The sequence below is a fragment of the Bos grunniens genome, chromosome 11, assembly GCF_055505025.1.
Source record: "Bos grunniens cultivar Pamir isolate PY7600 chromosome 11, Bosgru_T2T1.0, whole genome shotgun sequence".
NCBI classification, from domain to species: domain Eukaryota; kingdom Metazoa; phylum Chordata; class Mammalia; order Artiodactyla; family Bovidae; genus Bos; species Bos grunniens.
Genome location: NC_141175.1, coordinates 91,070,768 through 91,092,778, shown reverse-complemented (window position 1 = coordinate 91,092,778; position 22,011 = coordinate 91,070,768). Strand labels below are relative to the sequence as shown.

Sequence of the window (22,011 nt, the reverse complement as noted above, 5' to 3'; positions counted from 1 at the left end):
AAACTGTGGAAAATTCTTCAACAGATGGGAATACCAGACCACCTGACCTGCCTCCTGAGAAATCTGTATGCAGGTCAAGAAGCAGCAGTTAGAACTGGACATGGAACAACAGACTGGTTCCAAATTGGGAAAGGAATACGTCAAGGCTGTATATTGTCACCCTGCTTATTTAACTTATATGCAGAGTACATCATGCAAAATGCTGGACTGGATGAAGCACGAGCTGGAATCAAGATTGCCGATGACAGCACCCTTATGGCAGAAAGCAAGAAAGAACAAAAGAGCCTCTTGATGAAAGTGAAAGAGAGGAGTGAGAAAGTTGGCTTAAAGTTCAACATTCAGAAAACTAAGATCATGGCATCTGGTCCCATCCCTTCCTGGCAAATAGATGGGGAAACAATGGAAACAGTGATAGACTTTCTTTTTTGGGTTCCCAAATCACTGCAGATGGTGACTGCAGCCATGAAATTAAAAGATGCTTACTCCTTGGAAGAAAAGTTATGACCAAACTAAACAGCATATTAGGAAGCAGAGACATTGCTTTGCCAATAAACGTCCATCTAGTCAGTTATGGTTTTTCCAGTAGTCATGTATGGATGTGAGAGTTGGACAATAAAGAAAGCTGAGCACCAAAGAATTGATGCTTTTGAACTGTGGTGTTGGAGAAGCCTCTTGAGAGTCCCTTGGACTGCAAGGACATCCAACCAGTCCGTCCTAAAAGAGATCAGTCCTGGGTGTTCATTGGAAGGACTGATGCTGAGGCTGAAACTCCAGTACTTTGGCCACCTCATGTGAAGAGTTGACTCATTGGAAAAGACTCTGATGCTGGGAGGGATTGGGGGCAGGAGGAGAAGGGGACGACAGAGGATGAGATGGCTGGATGGCATCAGTGACTAAATGGACATGAGTTTGAGTAAGTTCTGGGAGTTGGTGATGGTCAGGGAGGCCTGACGTGTTGCAGTCCATAGGGTTGCAAAGAGTCGGACATAACTGAGCAACTGAACTGACTGAACTGCATCCTCCCTCTTTGGCCAGGAAGTTCAAGTTGTGTGCTTAGCTCCCTTGCTGCTGCCAGGTGCTCTGAGCTGTGGGCTTCGCTCCTGGGGACCATAGACTGAAACCATGGGCACTACCTCCACTGTTCCTTGGTCTGCCTCCTTTGTATATTTCATCCACCCACCTTCAGATGTGCAAACGTGTGGATCCCTCTTCGTATATTGGGCAGAGGAACATTTGTTGAGTAATGTTTGTTTTCCTAGTTGTAGACTGAAGGGGAGAGACAAAGGGAGCGTCCCATGCTGCCTTGCTGCTCATGTCACCAATCACTAAATACTTTTGAAAGAGTACTATAAGATGGTGATGGTGAAAAATATGTTTAGACCCCAGCTCATTGAGTATATTCTCCAGTGACAGATACAAACAAATAGAAAATAAATTCTCACTGCAGGGAGTGCTTTGAAGACATCTGTTTGGGACTGGGGCCAGAGAAGAATAGAATGGATTAAATAGGATAATCAGAATAGTGGGTTCCCTGCAAGGAAGAAAACAGGGAAAAGTAGAGATGCTGTTTTATACTAAGCCTTAAAAACCATGGGAGACATTTTAGAATGAAAAACAGAGGTATTTTTATAGAGATCTTCTGTGCTAAAGCAAAATTTTAACTTTTAAATTTGACTTTGTATAAGGGATGGGAAACAGAATGTATTTCCATTTGTGGGATGGAATATGGGCCTCAGGCAATTTCCTTGATGTCCTAGCACAGGGATCAGCAAACTTTTTCTCTGAAGGATCAGATAGTAAGTATAAATTGTAGGTTATATGGTTTCTGTTGAGACATTTTGACTTTGCTATAGCAGGAAAACAGCCACAGACAGTATATAAACAAGTGAAGCTGTGTGTGTGTGCTCACCGTGTCCAACTCTTTGCAGCCCCATGGACTGTAGCCTGCCAGGATCCTCTGCCCATGGAATTTTTCAAGGAAGAATACTTGAGTGGGTTGCCGCTTCTTACTCCAAAAACTCTTCCTGACTCAAGGATCAACATCATGTCTCTTGTGTCTCCTGCATTGGAAACTGGATCTTTTACCCCTAGGGCCACCTGGAAGCTGGCTGTGTTTTAAATTTTATTTATTGTATGCTGAAATTTGCATTCATAAAAATTTTAAATGTTTTGAAATATTTTTCTTCTTTTTTTCTTTTTGCAACCATTTAAAAACGTACTCAGATCAGATCAGTTGCTCAGTCATGTCCGACTCTTTGCGACCCCATGAATCGCAGCACGCCAGGCCTCCCTGTCCATCACCAACTCCCAGAGTTCACTGACTCACATCCATCGAGTCAGTGATGCCATCCAGCCATCTCATCCTCTGTCGTCCCCTTCTCCTCTTGCCCCCAATCCCTCCCAGCATCAGAGTCTTTTCAATGATTCAACTTTTTACATGAGGTGGCCAAAGTACTGGAGTTTCAGCTTTAGCATCATTCCTTCCAAAGAAATCCCTTGGCTGATCTACTTCAGAATGGACTGGTTGGATCTCCTTGCAGTCCAAGGGCCTCTCAAGAGTCTTCTCCAACACCACAGTTGAAAAGCATCAATACTTCGGCGCTCAGCCTTCTTCAGAGTCCAACTCTCACATCCATACATGACCACAGGAAAAACCATAGCCTTGACTAGACGAACCTTTGTTGGCAAAGTAATGTCTCTGCTTTTGAATATGCTGTCTACGTTGGTCATAACTTTCCTTCCAAGGAGTAAGCGTCTTTTAATTTCATGGCTGCAATAACCATCTGCAGTGATTTTGGAGCCCAGAAAAATAAAGTCTGACACTGTTTCCACTGTTTCCCATCTATTTCCCATGAAGTGATGGGACCCGATGCCATGATCTTCGTTTTCTGAATGTTGAGTTTTAAGCCCACTTTTTCACTCTCCACTTTCACTTTCATCAAGAGGCTTTTGAGTTCCTCTTCACTTTCTGCCATAAGGGTGGTGTCATCTGCATATCTGAGGTTATTGATATTTCTCTTGGCAATCTTGATTCTAGCTTGTGTTTCTTCCAGCCCAGCGTTTCTCATGATGTACGCTGCATATAAGTTAAATAAACAGGGTGACGATATACAGACTTGACGTACTCCTTTTCCTATTTGGAACCAGTCTGTTGTTCCATGTCCAGTTCTAACTGTTGCTTCCTGACCTGCATACAAATTTCTCAAGAGGCAGATCAGGTGGTCTGGTATTTTCCTTTCAGAATTTTCCACAGTTTACTGTGATCCGCACAGTCAAAGGCTTTGATATAGTCAATAAAGCAGAAATAGATGTTTTTCTGGAACTCTCTTGCTTTTTCCACGATCCAGCGGATGTTGGCAATTTGATTTTCTAAAACCAGCTTGAACATCAGGAAGTTCATGGTTCCCATATTGCTGAAGCCTGGCTTGGAGAATTTTGAGCATTACTTTACTAGCGTGTGAGATGAGTGCAATTGTGCAGTAGCTTGAGCATTCTTTGGCATTGCCTTTCTTTGGGATTGGAATGAAAACTGGCCTTTTCCAGTCCTGTGGCCACTGCTGAGTTTTCCAAATTTGTTGGCATATTGAGTGCAGCACTTTCACAGCATCGTCTTTCAGGATTTGGAATAGCTCAACTGGAATTCTATCAACTCCACTAGCTTTGTTTGTCGTGATGCTTTCTAAGGCCCACTTGACTTCACATTCCAGGAAGTCTGGCTCTAGGTCAGTGATCACACCATCATGATTATCTGGGTCATGAAGATCTTTTTTTTTACAATTCTTCTATGTATTCTTGCCATCTCTTCTTAATATCTTCTGCTTCTGTTACATCCATACCATTTCTGTCCTTTATCGAGCCCATCTTTGCATGAAATGTTCCTTTGGTATCTCTGATTTTCTTGAAGAGATCTCTAGTCTTTCCCATTCTGTTGTTTTCCTCTATTTCTTTGCATTGATCGGTGAAGAAGGCTTTTTTATCTCTTCTTGCTATTCTTTGGAACTCTGCATTCAGATGTTTATATCTTTCCTTTTCTCCTTTGCTTTTCGCTTCTCTTCTTTTCACAGCTATTTGTAAGGCCTCCCCAGACAGCCATTTTGCTTTTTTGCATTTCTTTTCCATGGGGATGGTCTTGATCCCTGTCTCCTGTACAGTGTCACGAACCTCATTCCATAGTTCATCAGGCACTCTGTCTATCAGATCTAGGCCCTTAAATCTATTTCTCACTTCCACTGTATAATCATAAGGGATTTGATTTAGGTCATACCTGAATGGTCTAGTGGTTTTCCCTACTTTCTTCAATTTCAGTCTGAATTTGGCAATAAGGAGTTCACGATCTGAGTGACAGTCAGCTCCTGGTCTTGTTTTTGCTGACTGTATAGAGCTTCTCCATCTTTGGCTGCAAAGAATATAATCAATCTGATTTCGGTGTTGACCATCTGGTGATGTCCATGTATAGAGTCTTCTCTTGTGTTGTTGGAAGAGGGTGTTTGTTATGACCAGTGCATTTTCTTGGCAAAACTCTATTAGTCTTTGCCCTGCTTCATTCCATATTCCAAGGCCAAATTTGCCTGTTACTCCAGGTGTTTCTTGACTTCCTACTTTTGCATTCCATTCCCTATAATGAAAAGGACCTCTTTTTTGGGTGTTAGTTCTAAAAGGTCCTGTAGATCTTCATAGAACCGTTCAACTTCAGCTTCTTCAGTGTTACTGGTTGGGGCATAGACTTGGATTACTGTGATATTGAATGGTTTGCCTTGGAAAGGAACAGAGATCATTCTGTCGTTTTTGAGATTGCATCCAAATACTGCATTTTGGACTCTTTTGTTGACCATGATGGCTACTCCATTTCTTCTGAGGGATTCCTGCCCCCAGTAGTAGATATAATGGTCATCTGAGTTAGATTCACCCATTCCAGTCCATTTCAGTTCGCTGATTCCTAGAATGTCGACATTCACTCTTGCCATTTCTTGTTTGACCACTTCCAATATGCCTAGATTCATGGACCTGACATTCCAGGTTCCTATGCAATATTGCTCTTTACAGCATCAGACCTTGCTTCTATCACCAGTCACATCCACAACTGGGTATTCTTTTTGCTTTGGCTGCATCCCTTCATTCTTTCTGGAGTTATTTCTCCATTGATCTCCAGTAGCATATTGGGCACCTACTGACCTGGGGAGTTCCTCTTTCAATATCCTATCATTTTGCCTTTTCATACTGTTCATGGGGTTCTCAAGGCAAGAATACTGAAGTGGGTTGCCATTCCCGTCTCCAGTGGACCACATTCTGTCAGATCTCTCCACGATGACCCGCCCATCTTGGGTTGCCCCATGGGCATGGCTTAGTTTCATTGAGTTAGACAAGGCTGTGGTCCTAGTGTGATTAGATTGACTAGTTTTCTGTGAGTATGGTTTCAGTGTGTTTGCCCTCTGATGCCCTCTTGCAACACCTACCGTCTTACTTGGGTTTCTCTTACCTTGGGCGTGGGGTATCTCTTTACGGCTGTTCCAGCAAAGTGCAGCCATTGCTCCTTACCTTGGAGGAGGGATATCTCCTCACGGCAGCCCTTCCTGACCTTCAACGTGGGATAGCTCCTCTAGGCCCTCCTGCGCCCGCACAGCCAGGGCTCCTTAGATGTGGGGTTGTTCCTCCCGGCCACCGCCCCTGGCCTCGGGCGTGGGGTAGCTCCTCCCGCCCGCCGCCCCTGACCTCCGACGCGGGGTAACTCCTCTTGTCGCCCCCCCTGACCTCGGACGTGGGGTAGCTCCTCTCGGCCATTCCTGAGCCGTGGCAGTCTGGTACTCTCGGCCGCTGCCTCTGACCTTGGACGTAGGGTAACTCCTCTTGGACGCCAGCATTAAAATCAATTGTTTTAAATCATTTTGATTCAACAAAAGAGACTTTTAAATCTGCATATTTGAAAGTTCTGTCAAAAAAGTTGGTCAAAATAAAAAGGCACCTCCTAACTTGTAGACAGGTGGAAGAGGTATGCTTAGTTCTAGAACTAAGAACAGGCAGGCAGTGCACATAGCCTGCTAGTGGTTTGCTGACCCCTGTTTTAGAGTGAAATTTCTGTTCTTACTAGGAACAGAACAACTTTCTATGCCTAGAAATTCTGCCTTGAAAGCAGCAGCCAGCAAACAGGGGTAGACATTGATATGGGAAAGTGGAGACCCCTTGGGAAGCAGTGTGATGTCTCTGCAAAATTCTCTGTTCTTGCTGGCCTGATAAACATGGGCTTGAATTAAAAATGATTTTTTTTTTTAGCTTCATGAATCAACATTTAATGATAATGTTTCTTCTTGATGTTTCAGCTATAAAAGTGCAAATTACGCATGAAATTGATGTACATTATTCCATAATGAACTAATCTGATAGAAAAACACATTAGTATTTATATTGGAAACAAGTCATTCATAACTATTAGGACATTTTGAAATGGAGACCCATGTTCCAGAAAACATGAATGACTGGAAATTGGGGCCATTTGGTTATGACCAGGGAGATGGAGCGCTGTGTTCCTCACCCTGCTGACATTGTCAAATTGCCTTTATGACCATAAATTTTGAAATGATGAAATAAATTTTGTAAAATTTCTTATTCCATGATATCATTTACTGAATAATAATACATACTGCATTCCTATATAATACTACATTTACAAACTCCACCACACTTGGGGATCTGCAAATATGCTGATAAACAAATGGTTATGAACTGGAATTTGTCAAATGCTTTGTGGATTCAAGTGCCTTATCATTCAAAACTCATAGGTACTGCACAAATTATTAAGTCATGGCTTCTCTATTCTTAAGCGTCTGCTTTCTATTTTCCTTTAAAACTTCAGGCTTTAGCCATACTGATGCTATACTGGTACTTACAGAATGCATTCTAAGTTTTTATATGTTTGTTTGTATGTCAATAAGTTTTTGTATGTTTAACATAAAATGTCAGTTTAAATGGAGGTACTCTCTACAGACAATAGATTTTTAGAGCTTAAGGAGGCCTCAGAGATGACCTAGCCCACCTTCTTCATTTTAAACCTGAAGGAAATGATGGTGAAATGACTTCATAATTCATTAGTTTTACCATTAGCTGTAGCTACTTTCTATTTAACTCTGTAATTAGCTCAGATGTCCTTTGTACACTCAGAAATGCTCTCCCAGTGGTTTGTTGAGGGAACAAAATGATCCCAAGCCTCTCTCTTATAGTCTCTGTTATCCTGATAAACCTATCTGGGGAGATTGGGAAATCACAATGGGTTGTCTTAGTAACTTTCTTTTCATATAGCCCATGGCTTGAAACTTGGCACTAAGAACTGCTTCATGTAATATAGTTACTCTTATTAAGTGAGTGTTAAGAGGGTGTATACTAGCCTTGGAGAGTGGAAGCAAGCTTATTCTAGAGGGACCTGCTCTGTGAAAGAGGTTGGGTGAATGTTCTGTAAGTATTAAAGTAGACTAGCAAGTAGCTTAAGACTGGTGATGGGGCGAATGTGCATGGGTGCAGGACGCAGTAGTCAATAACAAGGTTTCTGTGGTGACAGACAAATGAAGCACTCTAGAAAATGATTGACGTTTGTGTTTAAACCAGAAGCAAAGAGAAATCTACACCAACTTCAGAACTGAACCCTGAATTTGGGGCCAGGATTCAATTCTTGGGAGAAGCTCTAGCAAGAGATACCTATGTCCTGACGGGGAGTCTAGGATACTAGAGATGAGACTTTTTCAGAATTTGGGAAGAGAAAGCTAGAGAGGAGCCCAAAAGCTTGGTAGTAAAAGAAAGGCAACGAGAAAGGACAGGGAAAGCGGTTAAATGATTTAAGCACATTTTCCCCATGTCTGTTCGGGCTCAGGGAGTGTGAGTCCTCAGTGAAGTCAACTTTATAGGGATAACAGAGGCGGAGTTGAGGGCAGTGATCCAGCCCACCCCTGTCACGCCATTTAGACCATGCTCAGCACTGTGCCTGATCCCTGTCTGCCTTCACATGCTCTGTTGAGCATGATCGTGCTTACTTGTTCTCTAGAGATTGGAGACTCAATTAGGAGACTTTTGTGAAAACAGATTCTTTATAAAATCTGGAGATAATCGATGGTCTTTTAACTGCTTTTATTGTAGAGGAAAATAGACAATAATATTTCATTTAATAAACATCTTTTACTAATATGGTAGACATGGCCTTTTATGTGCTTAAGTTTACGCTCATAGGGTTATCAGATTTTCAGCCCATGATTTTTATCTTTGCTGTGGTTCTTCATTCAGCATTTTATGAAATTATTTTAGCACTATTGATATATATAAATAGCTGAATTATGTAAAAGATACATAAAATTTAATGTTCCTTTAAACCTCTTTGAAAAACTCAGTCTTTATGGTAGAAATGGTCAAGGTAGTTTCCTGCCCTATTTTTGCTCCTAGTAAGTGAGGCTTTCCGCCTGATTGCTGTATTTTCCCTGGTCTTGGGTCTGCTTTTGGGAAGGTTGCATATTTCAGAGGATCTTGGGTCAGCTTCAGGCCCAACTTTTTACTCGTTTCCCTGTTAACCAGGCTACTTATATGTAGATCCAGGTGAAGCTTCATATACATAGCAATTATGTGTGCTTATCTGCTCAGTGGCTATATTTATGTATCCAGGATCTCACTTTTTAAGGTCTTGGCTAATCTATTTGTCTTGGTTTTCCTTGCCAAAATGTAGTTGCTTTTGGTGGGTTTTTGATTTAGACTCTTATGTACCTCTAGGTCTAGCTTTTCACCTGTCATCCTAGGTTAATCCCTGAGTACTTGGAACCTACTTTCTGTTTTTGAGCTCCAGTTCTATACAAATTATGGACATGAGGCTTGATCTGTACACTTTATGTTCTTGACCTGCTTTTTACTTTCTTTAACTTCTATAGTAATTGGCAAACCTCTCTCTTATCTGTTCTTTTTGTTTCTCTGGGCTCAGATTCAACCTTTCTTTAATCATTGCTTCCAAATTACTTTTTAACCTCTATATGCCAGTGTTTTGATTTTTTTGCTCTCCCAGCATATTTTTTTTCTTCTTCTTTTTTTATTTTTTGTTTTCTGGGCTTCTTAATAACCACATATTAATACCTCTTTAATACTTTTGACTTTGATCATAGATATCCAAGACTCTCCTTGTTCTTTGTTGTCTCAATCCATATCATGTCATACATGTCAGCACTAGATGCCTTCTAGATTAAAATCCAAACCAAATCAAGCCATATATACTTAAAGAAAACATACACAGCACCATTCCACTACTGGATTAGTAAAAAAAAAAGATCAGGCCTACATAGCCTTATGCTGCTACTGCTAAGTCGCTTCAGTCGTGTCCGACTCTGTGCGACCCCATAGACGGCAGCCAACCAGGCTTCCCTGTCCTTGGGATTCTCCAGGTGAGAACACTGGAGTGGGTTGCCATTTCCTTCTCCAATGCATGAAAGTGAAAAGTGAAAGTGAAGTTGCTCAGTCATGTCTGGCCCTCAGCGACCCCATGGATTGCAGCCTGCCAGGCTCCTCCATCCATGGGATTTTCCAGGAAAGAGTACTGGAGTGGGTTGCCATTGCCTTCTCCACATAGCCTTATGTGTATTCACATTATAGCTTGGCCAGTTTTATCTTGGTAGATTATCTACTCTAAATAGAAATTTTTTTTTTGTAGAGTGCTAAATACAACATGAAAAACAACCTTGGGTTCTTTCCATAAATCCTATTTGAATGAGAAAAGAATTTGACTCACCAGTACTCTTCTCTTCTTTGAGATGACTCACACAATTTCCATAAAATATTTCAATTATTTGAAAGAATGTTCTAGGACTTTTATTATTTATTGCTTTTGATATAATATGAACACATTGCTTGCAATATTCTCAAATATTCTGGTTTTCAGAATATTTGAGTTTTGATCATTTACCTTTTGATATATTAGTCAAAAAACTTTCCTTACTAACAGGCTTTCTTTCATACATTGTGGGATATTACTTTATAAAATAACCTGGAAAAGAAAATAGAATACTAATTTTTAAAGTCCAATTGATGACATTATTTTTAGTTGGATTGTGTCATCCAGTGTATAAGGTAGGTTTCCGTATACCTATTAAGAGGCTTCTTCCAAAATATTTTATTTTTATAAAGGAAGAATATCAATATAAACTTTGTTCAGTCTTTTAAAATTATTATAACTTGATTTATGATTAACACATAGTTTATCTTGGTGAATATACCTGTGTACTTGAAAGTGTATTTTCTGTCATTGAAATATTTTATGAATGTCAGTTTATAGTTAATTCAGTCTTCTATATTCATACTGATTTTCTGTCTACTGGTTTTGTCAATTATTAAGAAAGAGTTTTGAAATATTGAACTATTTATTTATTTCTCCTTAAATTGTCAGGTTTACTTCATTTTAATTCTATTTCTAGGTGCACATATATTTGGGATTGCTATGCCATCTTGATGAGTTGATATTTTTATCATTAGGATTCCTTTATCTTTGAAAGTGTTAGTTGCTCAGTTGTGTCCAACTCTTTGTGACACCATGGACTGTAGCTCACCAGGCTCCTGTGTTCATGGAATTCTCTGGGCAAGAGTACTGGAGTGGGCAGCCATTCCCTTCTCCAGGGGATCTTCCCGACCCAGGGATCGAACCCAGGTCTCCTGCATTGCAGGCAGATTCTTCACTGTCTGAGTCAATTTATCCTTACTAGTATTTCTTGCTGTAAAATTTATTTTGTCTAATCTTAATACAACTACCCCGGAGATTACAGACTGAAGATTTGTGTCTCCAAAATTCATATGTTTAAATAACAATATCTAGTGTGATGGTATTTGGAGGTGGGGCCTTTGGTAGATGATTAGGTCATGAAGGCTGCACCCTTATAACACATGGTAAGATTAGTACTCTTATAAGAGGTATTCAAGAAAGCTCCCTTGTCCCTTACTGCCAGGAGAGAAAACAATGAGAAGACAGGCTTCTGTAAATCAAGAAGCAGGCCTTTACCAGACATGGAATCTGCTGGCACGCTGATCTTCAACTTCACAGTCTCCAAGATTGTGAGATAAATACCAGGCTATGACAGCAACCTGAACACACTAAGATGCAACTTTATAATTAATATTTGTAAAGCATGTGCTTTTCCATTAATTTACTTTAAATCTATCTATATCTTTATATTTGAAGCATTTTTTAGGATAGTATATAATTGTGCCGTGTATTTTTATACATTCTGACAATGTCTTCTTTTTAATTGAAATGTTTGAACCATATATATTTTAGGAAAACATTGGTTTAAGATTGTAGGATTGTAGTTTTTTTTTCCTCAAATATTTGATGGTACTTGCCAGTGAGTTTCAGTTTTGCTGGTTTTCTTTAATGTTTGTTTACATTATACACCAGTGATTTCCACATTTATGTTATTCTTTCCTCCCTTTACTTACTCTAAGTTTAATTTGATCTTATTTTTTCTTGTTATTTATAGTGAGTCATAGATCATTGATTTTAAATGTTTCTGCTTTAATATATGCATCTAAAGATATAAATTACTTTTTAAAGTTTGTCTTAATTGCATCCCACAAAATTTAGTATGTTTGTTGTTTCCCTTATCATGCAGGTAAAAATATTTTCTGTTTATCTGTGACTTTTTTCTTAGACTCATGTTTTGTTTAGAATTATACTTACTTCCTAATATTTGGGGCTATTACAAGTAACTTTGTTATTGCTTTTTAATATAATTCTGATTTAGTTTGACATTGTATTCTGTATATTTTCAGTCCTATAAAATTAAGGCTTGTTTTTCTGGCTCTCTACATGGTCTATCTTGTAAATGTTCCATGTGTGCTTCAAAAGAATGTGAGTTCTGCAGTTGGTTTCTATAGTTGTACAAATCCCAGTTAACCTGTTTCAACTAATGTTTTTAAACTGTTTGATAATGTTTTTCAAATCTTTTATATTCTTTGATCCTTGTATCATTAAGACAAAGATGATCCTTGTATCATCTTTTTTAAAAAGAGAAGTTTGTTTTTATTTGTCTAGAGAACTGAAACTGCTGACTTTAAGCCTTGGTAGACTTATTCATAGATTTTTAAAAATTACTTTTTATTGGAGTATAGTTGCTTTTCAATGTTGTGTTAGTTTCTGCTGCACAGTAAAGTGAATCAGCCATACATATACATACATTTCCTGTTTTTTTAGATTTATTTCTGATTTAGATCACCACAGAACAATGGATAGAGTTCCCTGTGCTATACAGTAGGTTCTCATTAGTTACCTATTTTATATATGGTAGTGTATATATGTCAATCGAAATTTCCCCATTCGTCCCACTCCCCCTTCCACCTTTGGTTTCCATTCATTTATTCTCTACATCTATGTCTGTATTTCTGCTTTGCAGATAAGTTCATCTGTTTCAAATTTTTAGATTACACGTATAAGCTATATTATATAAGGTTTGTTTTTCTCCTTCTGACTTGCTTCCCTCTTACAACAGTCTCTAGGTCTATCCATGTCTCTGCAAATGGCACAATTTCATTCCTTTCTAAGGCTGAGTAATATTCCATTGTTTATATGTACCACCTCTTATTTACCCATTCATCTGTGGATGGACATATATGTTGCTTCCATGTCCGACTTGTAAATAGTGCTGCAATGAACATTGGGGTGCATGTATCTTTTTAAATTATGGTTTTCTTTGGGTATATGCCCAGGGGTGGGATTGTTGGATTTTATGGTAGTTCTGTTTTTAGTTTTTTAAGGAACCGCTGTACTATTCTCCATAGTAGCTGTATCAATTTAAATTGCTACCAACAGTGTGCAAGAAAGTTCCCTTTTCTCCACACCCTCTCTAGCATTTATTGTTTGTAGATTTTCTGATGATGGACATTCTGACCAGTGTGAGGTGATACCTTATTGTAGTTTTGATTTGCATATCTGTAATAATGAGCGATATTGAGTATCTTTTCTCCATTCTTTGTTTTATCCCCTCCTTTTCTTTTTTATTTTTGATTAATTGAATATTTTTTTTACTATTCTTTCTTTATATCTCGTTTTATTTATTTGAGATTTTGCTGTAGATTTTAATATATATGTCTTTAACTTATCACAACTTAACTTGAGTTAATATTATTCCATGCTATGGACTGAATGTTTGTGTCCCCCTCAAATTCATATGCAGAAGCCCTAATCCCCCCCACATGATAGTATTTGGAGGTGAAGCTTTTGAGAGGCATTTGGTTCATTAGGGTGCAACCACCATGATGGGATTAATACCCTTATAAAAAGAGACATGAGAGAGAAGATTTCTCTCTTCTCCACATGGATATACAGCAAGAGATTGTCATCTACAAACCAGGAAAAGGGCTTTCATCAAGAACAGAATTGGCTAGCACCTTGCTCTGGGACTTTTCTGCCTCCAAAACTGTGAGAAATTAATGCTGGTTGTTTAAGTCATCCAGTCTATGGTATTTATTATATCAGTCTGATCTTATACATATCCCTTCATATATGTTATAAGAATATTACAGTGCTATGCTTTAATCTGGGGGCTTCCCAGGTGGTACAGTGGTAAAGAATCTGCCTGCCAATGTAGGAGACAGAAGAGACGGACCAAGGAGTCTGGTGGGCTGTAATCCATGGGGTTGCAGGGTCAGACGAGACTGAACACAAGCACATGCTTCTGTTTAGTCCCACTGTATTATTTCTCCTGTTATTGTCATATGTTTTACTTCTGTGTGTGCTTAAAACTCAGAATCCACTTCTATTACTTTTGCTTTAACAAATTAAAATAAAGTAAAAAAGGAGGAAAGGTGTTCTTTTATATTTGTCTGCATACTTACTATTTTCAGTGCTTTTCATTTCTTCTGATAAATCAGAGATCTGCACACTTTTTCTGTAAAGGCCAAAGAGTCTATATTTAAGGCTTTGTGGGAATTGAATTTTAGTCCTACCTATTTTAGAATGATGTTGTGTAGTTCACAATATTTCCAGGCCTTGCTTTCTTCCTCTGTGGTGCTCAGTGATCTTTAAGTTCTTTTAGAGATATAAAATTTGTGATTTTCTGCATATCGTTGTGTGCCTTTGTACCTGTCTTCTGTGTCATGCAATTAGGACACGGATAGAAGAACACAATGTTTCTGAGATTCTGCATTTTGAATGTGATTTTGATTATTTAAAATATGAAATATTAGAATGCACTTAAGTTGAAAAAATTGGTTTTCTAAACATAATAGCTAAGTACCTTTCTGCTGCTGCTGTTGCTAAGTCGCTTTAGTCGTGTCCGACTCTGTGCGACCCCATAGACGGCAACCCTTACATGTATGCTTTTATGTGTCCTCTGAGTCATATCTACTCTCAGTAGCTGCTGACAAAAGAGGATTTTACTGCTGAAAGAGCAGCAGATCTAATATTTCTGCAAAAGAGCAGGCTGAATTTTATTTTGCCTTGGGTCATCAATAAAATTCTAATCATGCTCTGATCCTATACTCTTTATTGTTCCCCATGATACATCACAGGTAAAAGAAAAACTTCACTTTTTCAGACATTGCAAAATTTAAATGAAGAATTGAAAAATACCTAAAAAGCCAAAATCTTTGAGAACTTAGAAAGCTTTCTCCCTGGATAAGTGACACATGTAAATGGGTGTATTTGTTAGGGTAATGATGACTGCTATAATAAACCACCCACATATAAAATGACTTGCAACATTAGGAGTTTGGGTCTTGCACACATGGTAGTGTCCGGCAGGTGAACATGTGAGCAGTGCAGGTCTCCTTTTTGTGATCATTTAGGAGCCCATGTTGATAGGCTCTGCCATTATTCAGGGATGTAGGCAGATAGGGACTCTGTCAACACCACATGCCATGTCCTTGGCTATTGGAGTCATATCCATTCCACTTAGTCAGAAATGGGGAAAGAGCATGAAAAGTTCCTGAGAGGTTTCTGTGAGATATTCTTCTTCAATTCCATTGGCTTCATCTATCTAGAAGATGGAGGAATATTACAGTCAAGAAATAGAGCCCAAACTGTTTGACTTCGGAGCCCATGCCCTTAAATTTTCTGCATTATCTTTTCTGATCTTGAAGTTATTTGTCTACCTTAGTCCATTTGCGCTGCTATAACAGAATACCATAGACTGGGTAGCATTTAAACAATAGAAATTTATTTCTTACAAAGCTGAAGGCTGAGAGTCGAAGAATAAGGTACCAGCAGATTTGAGTCTGTTTCATAGCCTTCTTTTTGCTGTGTTCTCACATGGTTTAAGCAGTGAGGGGACTTTCTGGAGTTCCTTTTAGAAGGGCACTACTTCAGTACATGATGGTGTGACTGTAATGACCTAATCACCTCCCAAAGGCCCCACCTCAGAATATCACCACATTGAGGTTTAGGCTACACATATAAATTTTGTCTATAGCATTATCCAACTCTGAAATTCTACCAAATAAACTGTTGCAGCCTTGTATGAAATAAACTATGCAGTCTTGTATGAAACTATACTAATGGAGATCAATGAAATTTTTATTTGAATGTTTCCTGTGATTTTCCAGATTTTTCCCAAAAGGCCCTCTATCTCTTATTTTCACCCAGCTTTAAACTGAATATGAGAGCAGAGCTTCCTCCTTTTCATAACTTGGAGATCTAAATATGCCCTGGGAAATTCGGGGAGCACAGATAAACATGTGATCCAAAATCAGCAGCTGTTTCTGTCCTGGACTACAATGTTTGTTTGTTTTTTACTTAATCTATAGCCCGAGAGGAGCTACTCAGCGTTCAAGGTCAGGAGGGGCAACTGTGAGGAGATATCCCTTGTCCAAGGAAAGGAGCAGCGGCTACACTTAGCTGTAACAGCTGTGAAGAGATACCACACGTCCAAGAGAAACCCAAGTAAGACGGTAGGTGTTCCAAGAGGGCATTGGAGGGCAGACACACTGAAACCGTAATCACAGAAAACTAGCCAATCTGATCACATGGACCACAGCCTTGTCTAACTCAATGAAACTAAGCCATGCAGGGTGGGCCCACCCAGGATGGGCGGGTCGTGGTGGAGAGGTCTGACAGAATGTGGTCCAATGGAGAAGGGAATGGCAAACCACTTCAGTATTCTTGCCTTGAGAACCCCATGAACTGTATGAAATGGCAAAATGATAGGATACTGAAAGAGGAACTCCCCAGGTCCGTAGGTGCCCAATATACTACTGGAGATCAGTGGAGAAATAACTCCAGAAAGAATGAAGGGATGGAACCAAAGCAAAAAGAATACCCAGTTGTGGATGTGACTGGTGATAGAAGCAAGGTCCAATGCTATAAAGAGCAATATTGCATAGGAACCTGGAATGTCAGGTCCATGAATCAAGGCAAATTGGAAGTGGTCAAACAAGAGATGGTAAGATTGAGCATTGACATTCTAGGGATCAGTGAACTAAAATGGACTGGAATGAGTGAATTTAATTCACATGACCATTATATCTACTACTATGGGCAGGAATCCCTTAGAAGAAATGGAGTAGCCATCATGGTCAACAAGAGTCCAAAATGCAGTACTTGGATGCAATCTCAAAAATGACAGAATGATCTCTGTTCATTTCCAGGGCAAATCATTCAATATCATGGTAATCCAAGCCTATGCCCCAACCAGTAACACTGAAGAAGCTGAAGTTGAATGGTTCTATGAAGACCTACAAGACCTTTTAGAACTAACACCAAAAAAAGATGTCCTTTTCATTATAAGGGACTGGAATGCAAAAGTAGGAAGTCAAGAAACACCTGGAGTAACAGGCAAATTTGGCCCTGGAGTATGGAATGAAGCAGGGCAAAGGTTAATAGAGTTTTGCCTAGAGAACACACTGGTCATAGCAAACACCCTCTTCCAACAATACAAGAAAAGACTCTACACATGGACATCAACAGGTGGTCAATACTGAAATCAGATTGATTATTTTCTTTGTAGCCAAAGATGGAGAAGCTCTATACAGTCAGCAAAAACAAGACCAGGAGCTGACTGTGGCTCAGATCATGAAATCCTTACTGCCAAATTCAGACGGAAATTGAAGAAAGGAGGGAAAACCACTAGACCATTCAGGTATGACCTAAATCAAATCCCTTATGATTATACAGTGGAAATGAGAAATAGATTTAAGGGACTAGATCTGATAGACAGAGTGCCTGATAAACTATGGACAGAGGTTTTTGACACTATAGAGGAAACAGGGATCAAGACCATCCCCAAGAAAAAGAAATGCAAAAAAGCAAAATGTAAGGCTGTCTGGGGAGGCCTTACAAATAGCTGTGAAAAGAAGAGAAGTGAAAAGCAAAGGAGAAAAGGAGATATAAGCATCTGAATGCAGGGTTCCAAAGAATAGCAAGGAGAGATAAGAAAGCCTTCTTCACCGATCAATGCAAAGAAATAGAGGAAAACAACAGAATGGGAAAGACTAGAGCACTCTTCAAGAAAATTAGAAATACCAAGGGAACATTTCATATGAAGATGGGCTCGATAAAGGACAGAAATGGTATGGACCTAACAGAAGCAGAAGATATTAAGAACAGGTGGCAAGAATACACAGGAGAACTGTACAAAAAAGATCTTCACGACCCAGATAATCACAATGGTGTGATCACTGACCTAGAGCCAGACATCCTGGAATGTGAAGTCAAGTGGGCCTTAGGAAGCATCACTACGGACAAAGCTAGGGGAGGTGATGGAATTCCAGTGGAGCTGTTTAAAATCCTGAAAGATGATGCTGTGAAAGTGCTGCACTCAATATGCCAGCAAATTTGGAAAACTCAGCAGTGGCCATAGGACTGGAAAAGGTCAGTTTTCGTTCCAATCCCAAAGAAGGGCAATGCCAAAGAATGCTCAAACTACCGCACAATTGCACTCATCTCACATGCTAGTAAAGTAATGCTCAAAATTCTCCAAGCCAGGCTTTAGCAATAAGTGAACTGTGAACTTCCAGGTGATCAAGCTGGTTTTAGAAAAGGCAGAGGAATCATAGATCAGATTGCCATCATCCTCTGGATCATCAAAAAAGCAAGAGAGTTCCAGAAACACATCTATTTCTGCTTTATTGACAATGCCAAAGCCTTTGACTGTGTGGATCACAATCAACTGTGGAAGATTCTGAAAGAGATGGGAATACCAGACCACCTGACCTGCCTCTTGAGAAACCTATATGCAGGTCAGGAAACAACAGTTAGAACTGGACATGGAAAAACAGACTGGTTCCAAATAGGAAAAGGAGTATGTCAAGGCTGTATATTGTCACCCTGCTTATTTAACTTATATGCAGAGTACATCATGAGAAATGCTGGGCTGGAAGAAACACAAGCTGGAATCAAATTTGCCGGGAGAAATATCAATAACCTCAGATATGCAGATGACACCACCCTTATGGCAGAAAGTAGAGAGGAACTCAAAAGCCTCTTGATGAAAGTGAAAGTGGAGAGTGAAAAGGTTGGCTTCAAGCTCAACATTCAGAAAACGAAGATCATGGCATCTGGTCCCATCACTTCATGGGAAATAGATGGGGAAACAGTGGAAACAGTGTCAGACTTTATTTTTTTGGGCTCCAAGATCACTGCAGATGGTGATTGCAGCCATGAAATTAAAAGATGCTTACTCCTTGGAAGGAAAGTTGTGACCAACCTAGATAGCATATTCAAAAGCAGAGACATTACTTTGACCACAAAGGTCTGTCTAGTCAAGGCTATGGTTTTTCCTGTGGTCATGTATGGATGTGAGAGTTCGATTGTGAAGAAAGCTGAGCACCAAAGAATTGATGCTTTTGAACTGTGGTGTTAGAGAAGACTCTTGAGAGTCCCTTGGACTGCAAGGAGGTCCAACCAGTCCATCCTGAAGGAGATCAGTCCTTGGTGTTCATTGGAAGGAATGATGCTAAAGCTGAAACTCCAGTTTTGGCCACCTCATGCAAAGAGTTGACTCATTGGAAAAGACCCTGATGCTGGGAGGGATTGGGAGCAGGAGGAGAAGGGGACAACAGAGGATGAGATGGCTGGCTGGCATCACTGACTTGATGGACGTGAGTCTGTGTGAACTCCGGGAGTTGGTGATGGACAGGGACGCCTGGCGTGCTGCGATTCATGGGGTTGCAAAGAGTGAGACATGAATGAGTGACTGAACTGATAGCCCTGTTAAATGGAAGGGCCTCACATCCCTTTCTTGATCAAAGACGTTGAAAAGTTGTGTTTGTTTATCATCCTATTTGTTATCCCATAACCTCAGGTTTTATGTAAAAATTCAACTGTGAACTTGTATCTGCTTTGGTATTAAAGATATATACAGTCTAAATAATTATTAATGTTTAATTTCCAGGTCCCCAGATATATTTCTGTTTTTTTTTCAATGCATGCAACTCAGTTTTCAGATGTGCTCCTTGTGGCTTTTTCAATTTTTGCTATTTGTTTTTGCACAGCCATTTTATAATCCTGATGAATAGAACATATACTTTCAGCTATCCAGAATATATACTATATTTACATGGTATTAGCTAAAATGAAACATAATTTCCATACAAAAAAATGTCCAAAGACCCTTTTGTTCCCCCAAATTGAGGCAAAACTGCTAGACATTTTGCTTCCTTTAAAAATGTATTTATCCAAGACAAGTACGATTTGCATGAGTTTTAAAGATGGCGAAAAGCTTATACTCAGCTTTTTGCTAGGAAATCCAGTAGACTTACTCTTTAATGGAAGATGGGATTGTTCTTTGATATTTGTATCCATTGAAGACACAATTAATTGTAGATAGGAAGCTTGTGGGCTCACGTGAAAAGGTAAAGACCCACATTTGAGTAAAATTTGATCATTATGAGAGGCTTCCAAATTTATTAATATATAGTGATATACTGAATATGGTTTAGGTATCTGGTAATTTGTTTGCTTTATTTTGTTGTAAAAATAGTTTGGGGCACATAAATTATGTGCTCAGTGGAAGTGATTTTTTATTGTGGTAAAACACACATAACCAAATTTACCATGTTAACTATTTTTAAGTGTCTAGTTCAATGGTGTTAACTACATCTGTAAGGTTATGCAATTGTCACCTCCATCCTTCTCTGTATGTCTTTTCATATTATGAAACTGAAATTCTATTTCCATTTAACAATAATTCTCCATTTTCCTTTTCTCCCAACCCCTGGCAACCACCGTTCACTTTCTCTGTATATAAATTTGACTATTCTATGTAATTCATATAAGTGGACTCAAATAGTAGTTGTCTTTTTGTGATAAGCTTCTTTCACTTAGCATAATGTCCTCAAGTTTCAACTATGTCAGAATTTCCTCCATTTTTAAGGCTGATTAATGTTTTATTGCATTTTTATACACTATGTATTGAGTTGCTTCTGTTTTGGCTGTTGTGAATAATGCTGCTACTAACATGAGTTTATAAATATCTCTTCAGTATCTTGCTTTCAGTTCTTTTGGGTATATATCCAGAAGTGGAATTGCAGGATTGTATGTTAATTCTATTTTTAATTTTTTGAATGGCTGTCATATTGTTTTTATCAGCTATAGCATTTTACATTCCCACCAATAGTACACAGGGATTTTTGTCATGTTTTTTAAGAGAGGCAGCTATGAAATGATAGTGAAAGTGCTATAAAAGTGTGAAATTTTTTTTTAAAGTATGACATATTTATTATGATATAATTGAATATTGAGAAATAAAAATCTGCATTTTCTTTCGTGACATGATAGATACATACTTGTACATGCATGTGGACATATACTTTTAGATCATGTCACTGAGTATTTCTCTACAGGGCTTATTGTTTACAATGAATACTGAGTTTCAGTAAAAGTTGAATTCAATGCCAAGGATAATAATCTCATGAAGAAGAACTCCACTTTATACCATTAGCATATCAATAGAAACATCTCATCTGCATGTGCCTATACTTATCAGACAATAGTGTGCTATGCCATACCTTTCCAATCTGAAGGACAATATTTAAGACCCAGGGAGTTGTGTACAGTCACTATGACTGATTTACGTGGGTTTAAGTAGCTTTGCACTTAACATCTATGTGACCATGGCCAAGTTCCTATGTCTCTTAACTTCAGTTTATAAGTTTTAAAACAGAGGGAATTATAATAAATCATCATTAGATACTTTCCCAAATTTTCCCCAAAATCTCTGATTCTAGGGTTATGGTGTGGTTGGTCTAATATGATCTGATTGTTAGCTCCTGTCAATGTTCTTGAGTTCAGGTAACATAATGGAGCCAGAAGCAATTCATTAAGAAATATATATATATATTTTTGTTTCTTTTTTTTTTTTTGAATCTGCATCTTTCAAATGTATTTCGCTACAGACTTCATGTGTCTGTGTGTGTGTGTGTGTGTGTGTGTGTGTGTGAAAGACAGAGAGAATATTTCATAGAACACAGTTTGGTAAAAAAAGTGAAAGTGTGAAAGTATTAGTTCCTCTGTCATAACTGACTCTTTGTAGACCCCATGGACTATAGCCCACCAGGCTTCTCTGTCCATGGAATTCTCCAGGCAAACATACTGGAGTGGGTAGCCATTCCCCTCTTCAGGGGATCTTCCAGACCCAGGGATCGAAAAAGAAATGCAAAAAGGCAAAATGGTTGTCTGAGGAAGCCTTAGAAATAACTGAGAAAAGAAGAGAAGTGAAAGGCAAAGGAGAAAAGTTAAGATATACCCATCTGAATGCAGAGTTACAGAGAATATCAAGGAGAGATAAGAAAGCCTTTTTAAATGAACAGTGTAAAGAAATAGAGGGAAACAAAAGAATGGGAAAGACTAGGGCTCTCTTCAAGAAAACTATAGATACCAAGGGAACATTTCACGCAAAGATGGGCACAATAAAGTAGAGAAATGGTATGGACCTAATAGAAGCAGAAGATATTAAGACGAGGTGGTAAGAATACACAGAACTATACAAAAAGATCTTAATGACCAGATAACCATGATGGTATGATCACTCACCTAGAGCCAGACATCCTGGAGTATGAAGTCAAGTGGGCCTTAGAAAG

General features: G+C 38.9%; 1 long non-coding RNA gene across 2 annotated transcripts in view; it reads left to right on the top strand.

Moving 5' to 3' along the window:
* LOC147363524 (uncharacterized) overlaps window positions 1–17,367 on the top strand; it is a 263,643-nt gene extending 246,276 nt beyond the window's left edge. For both annotated transcript variants that reach the window (XR_015137239.1, XR_015137238.1), the window contains 2 exons: window positions 15,742–15,885; window positions 16,582–17,367. This is a non-coding gene — a long non-coding RNA (uncharacterized LOC147363524). The remainder of the gene's footprint in view (window positions 1–15,741; window positions 15,886–16,581) is intronic.
* Window positions 17,368–22,011: the final 4,644 nt, after the last annotated feature.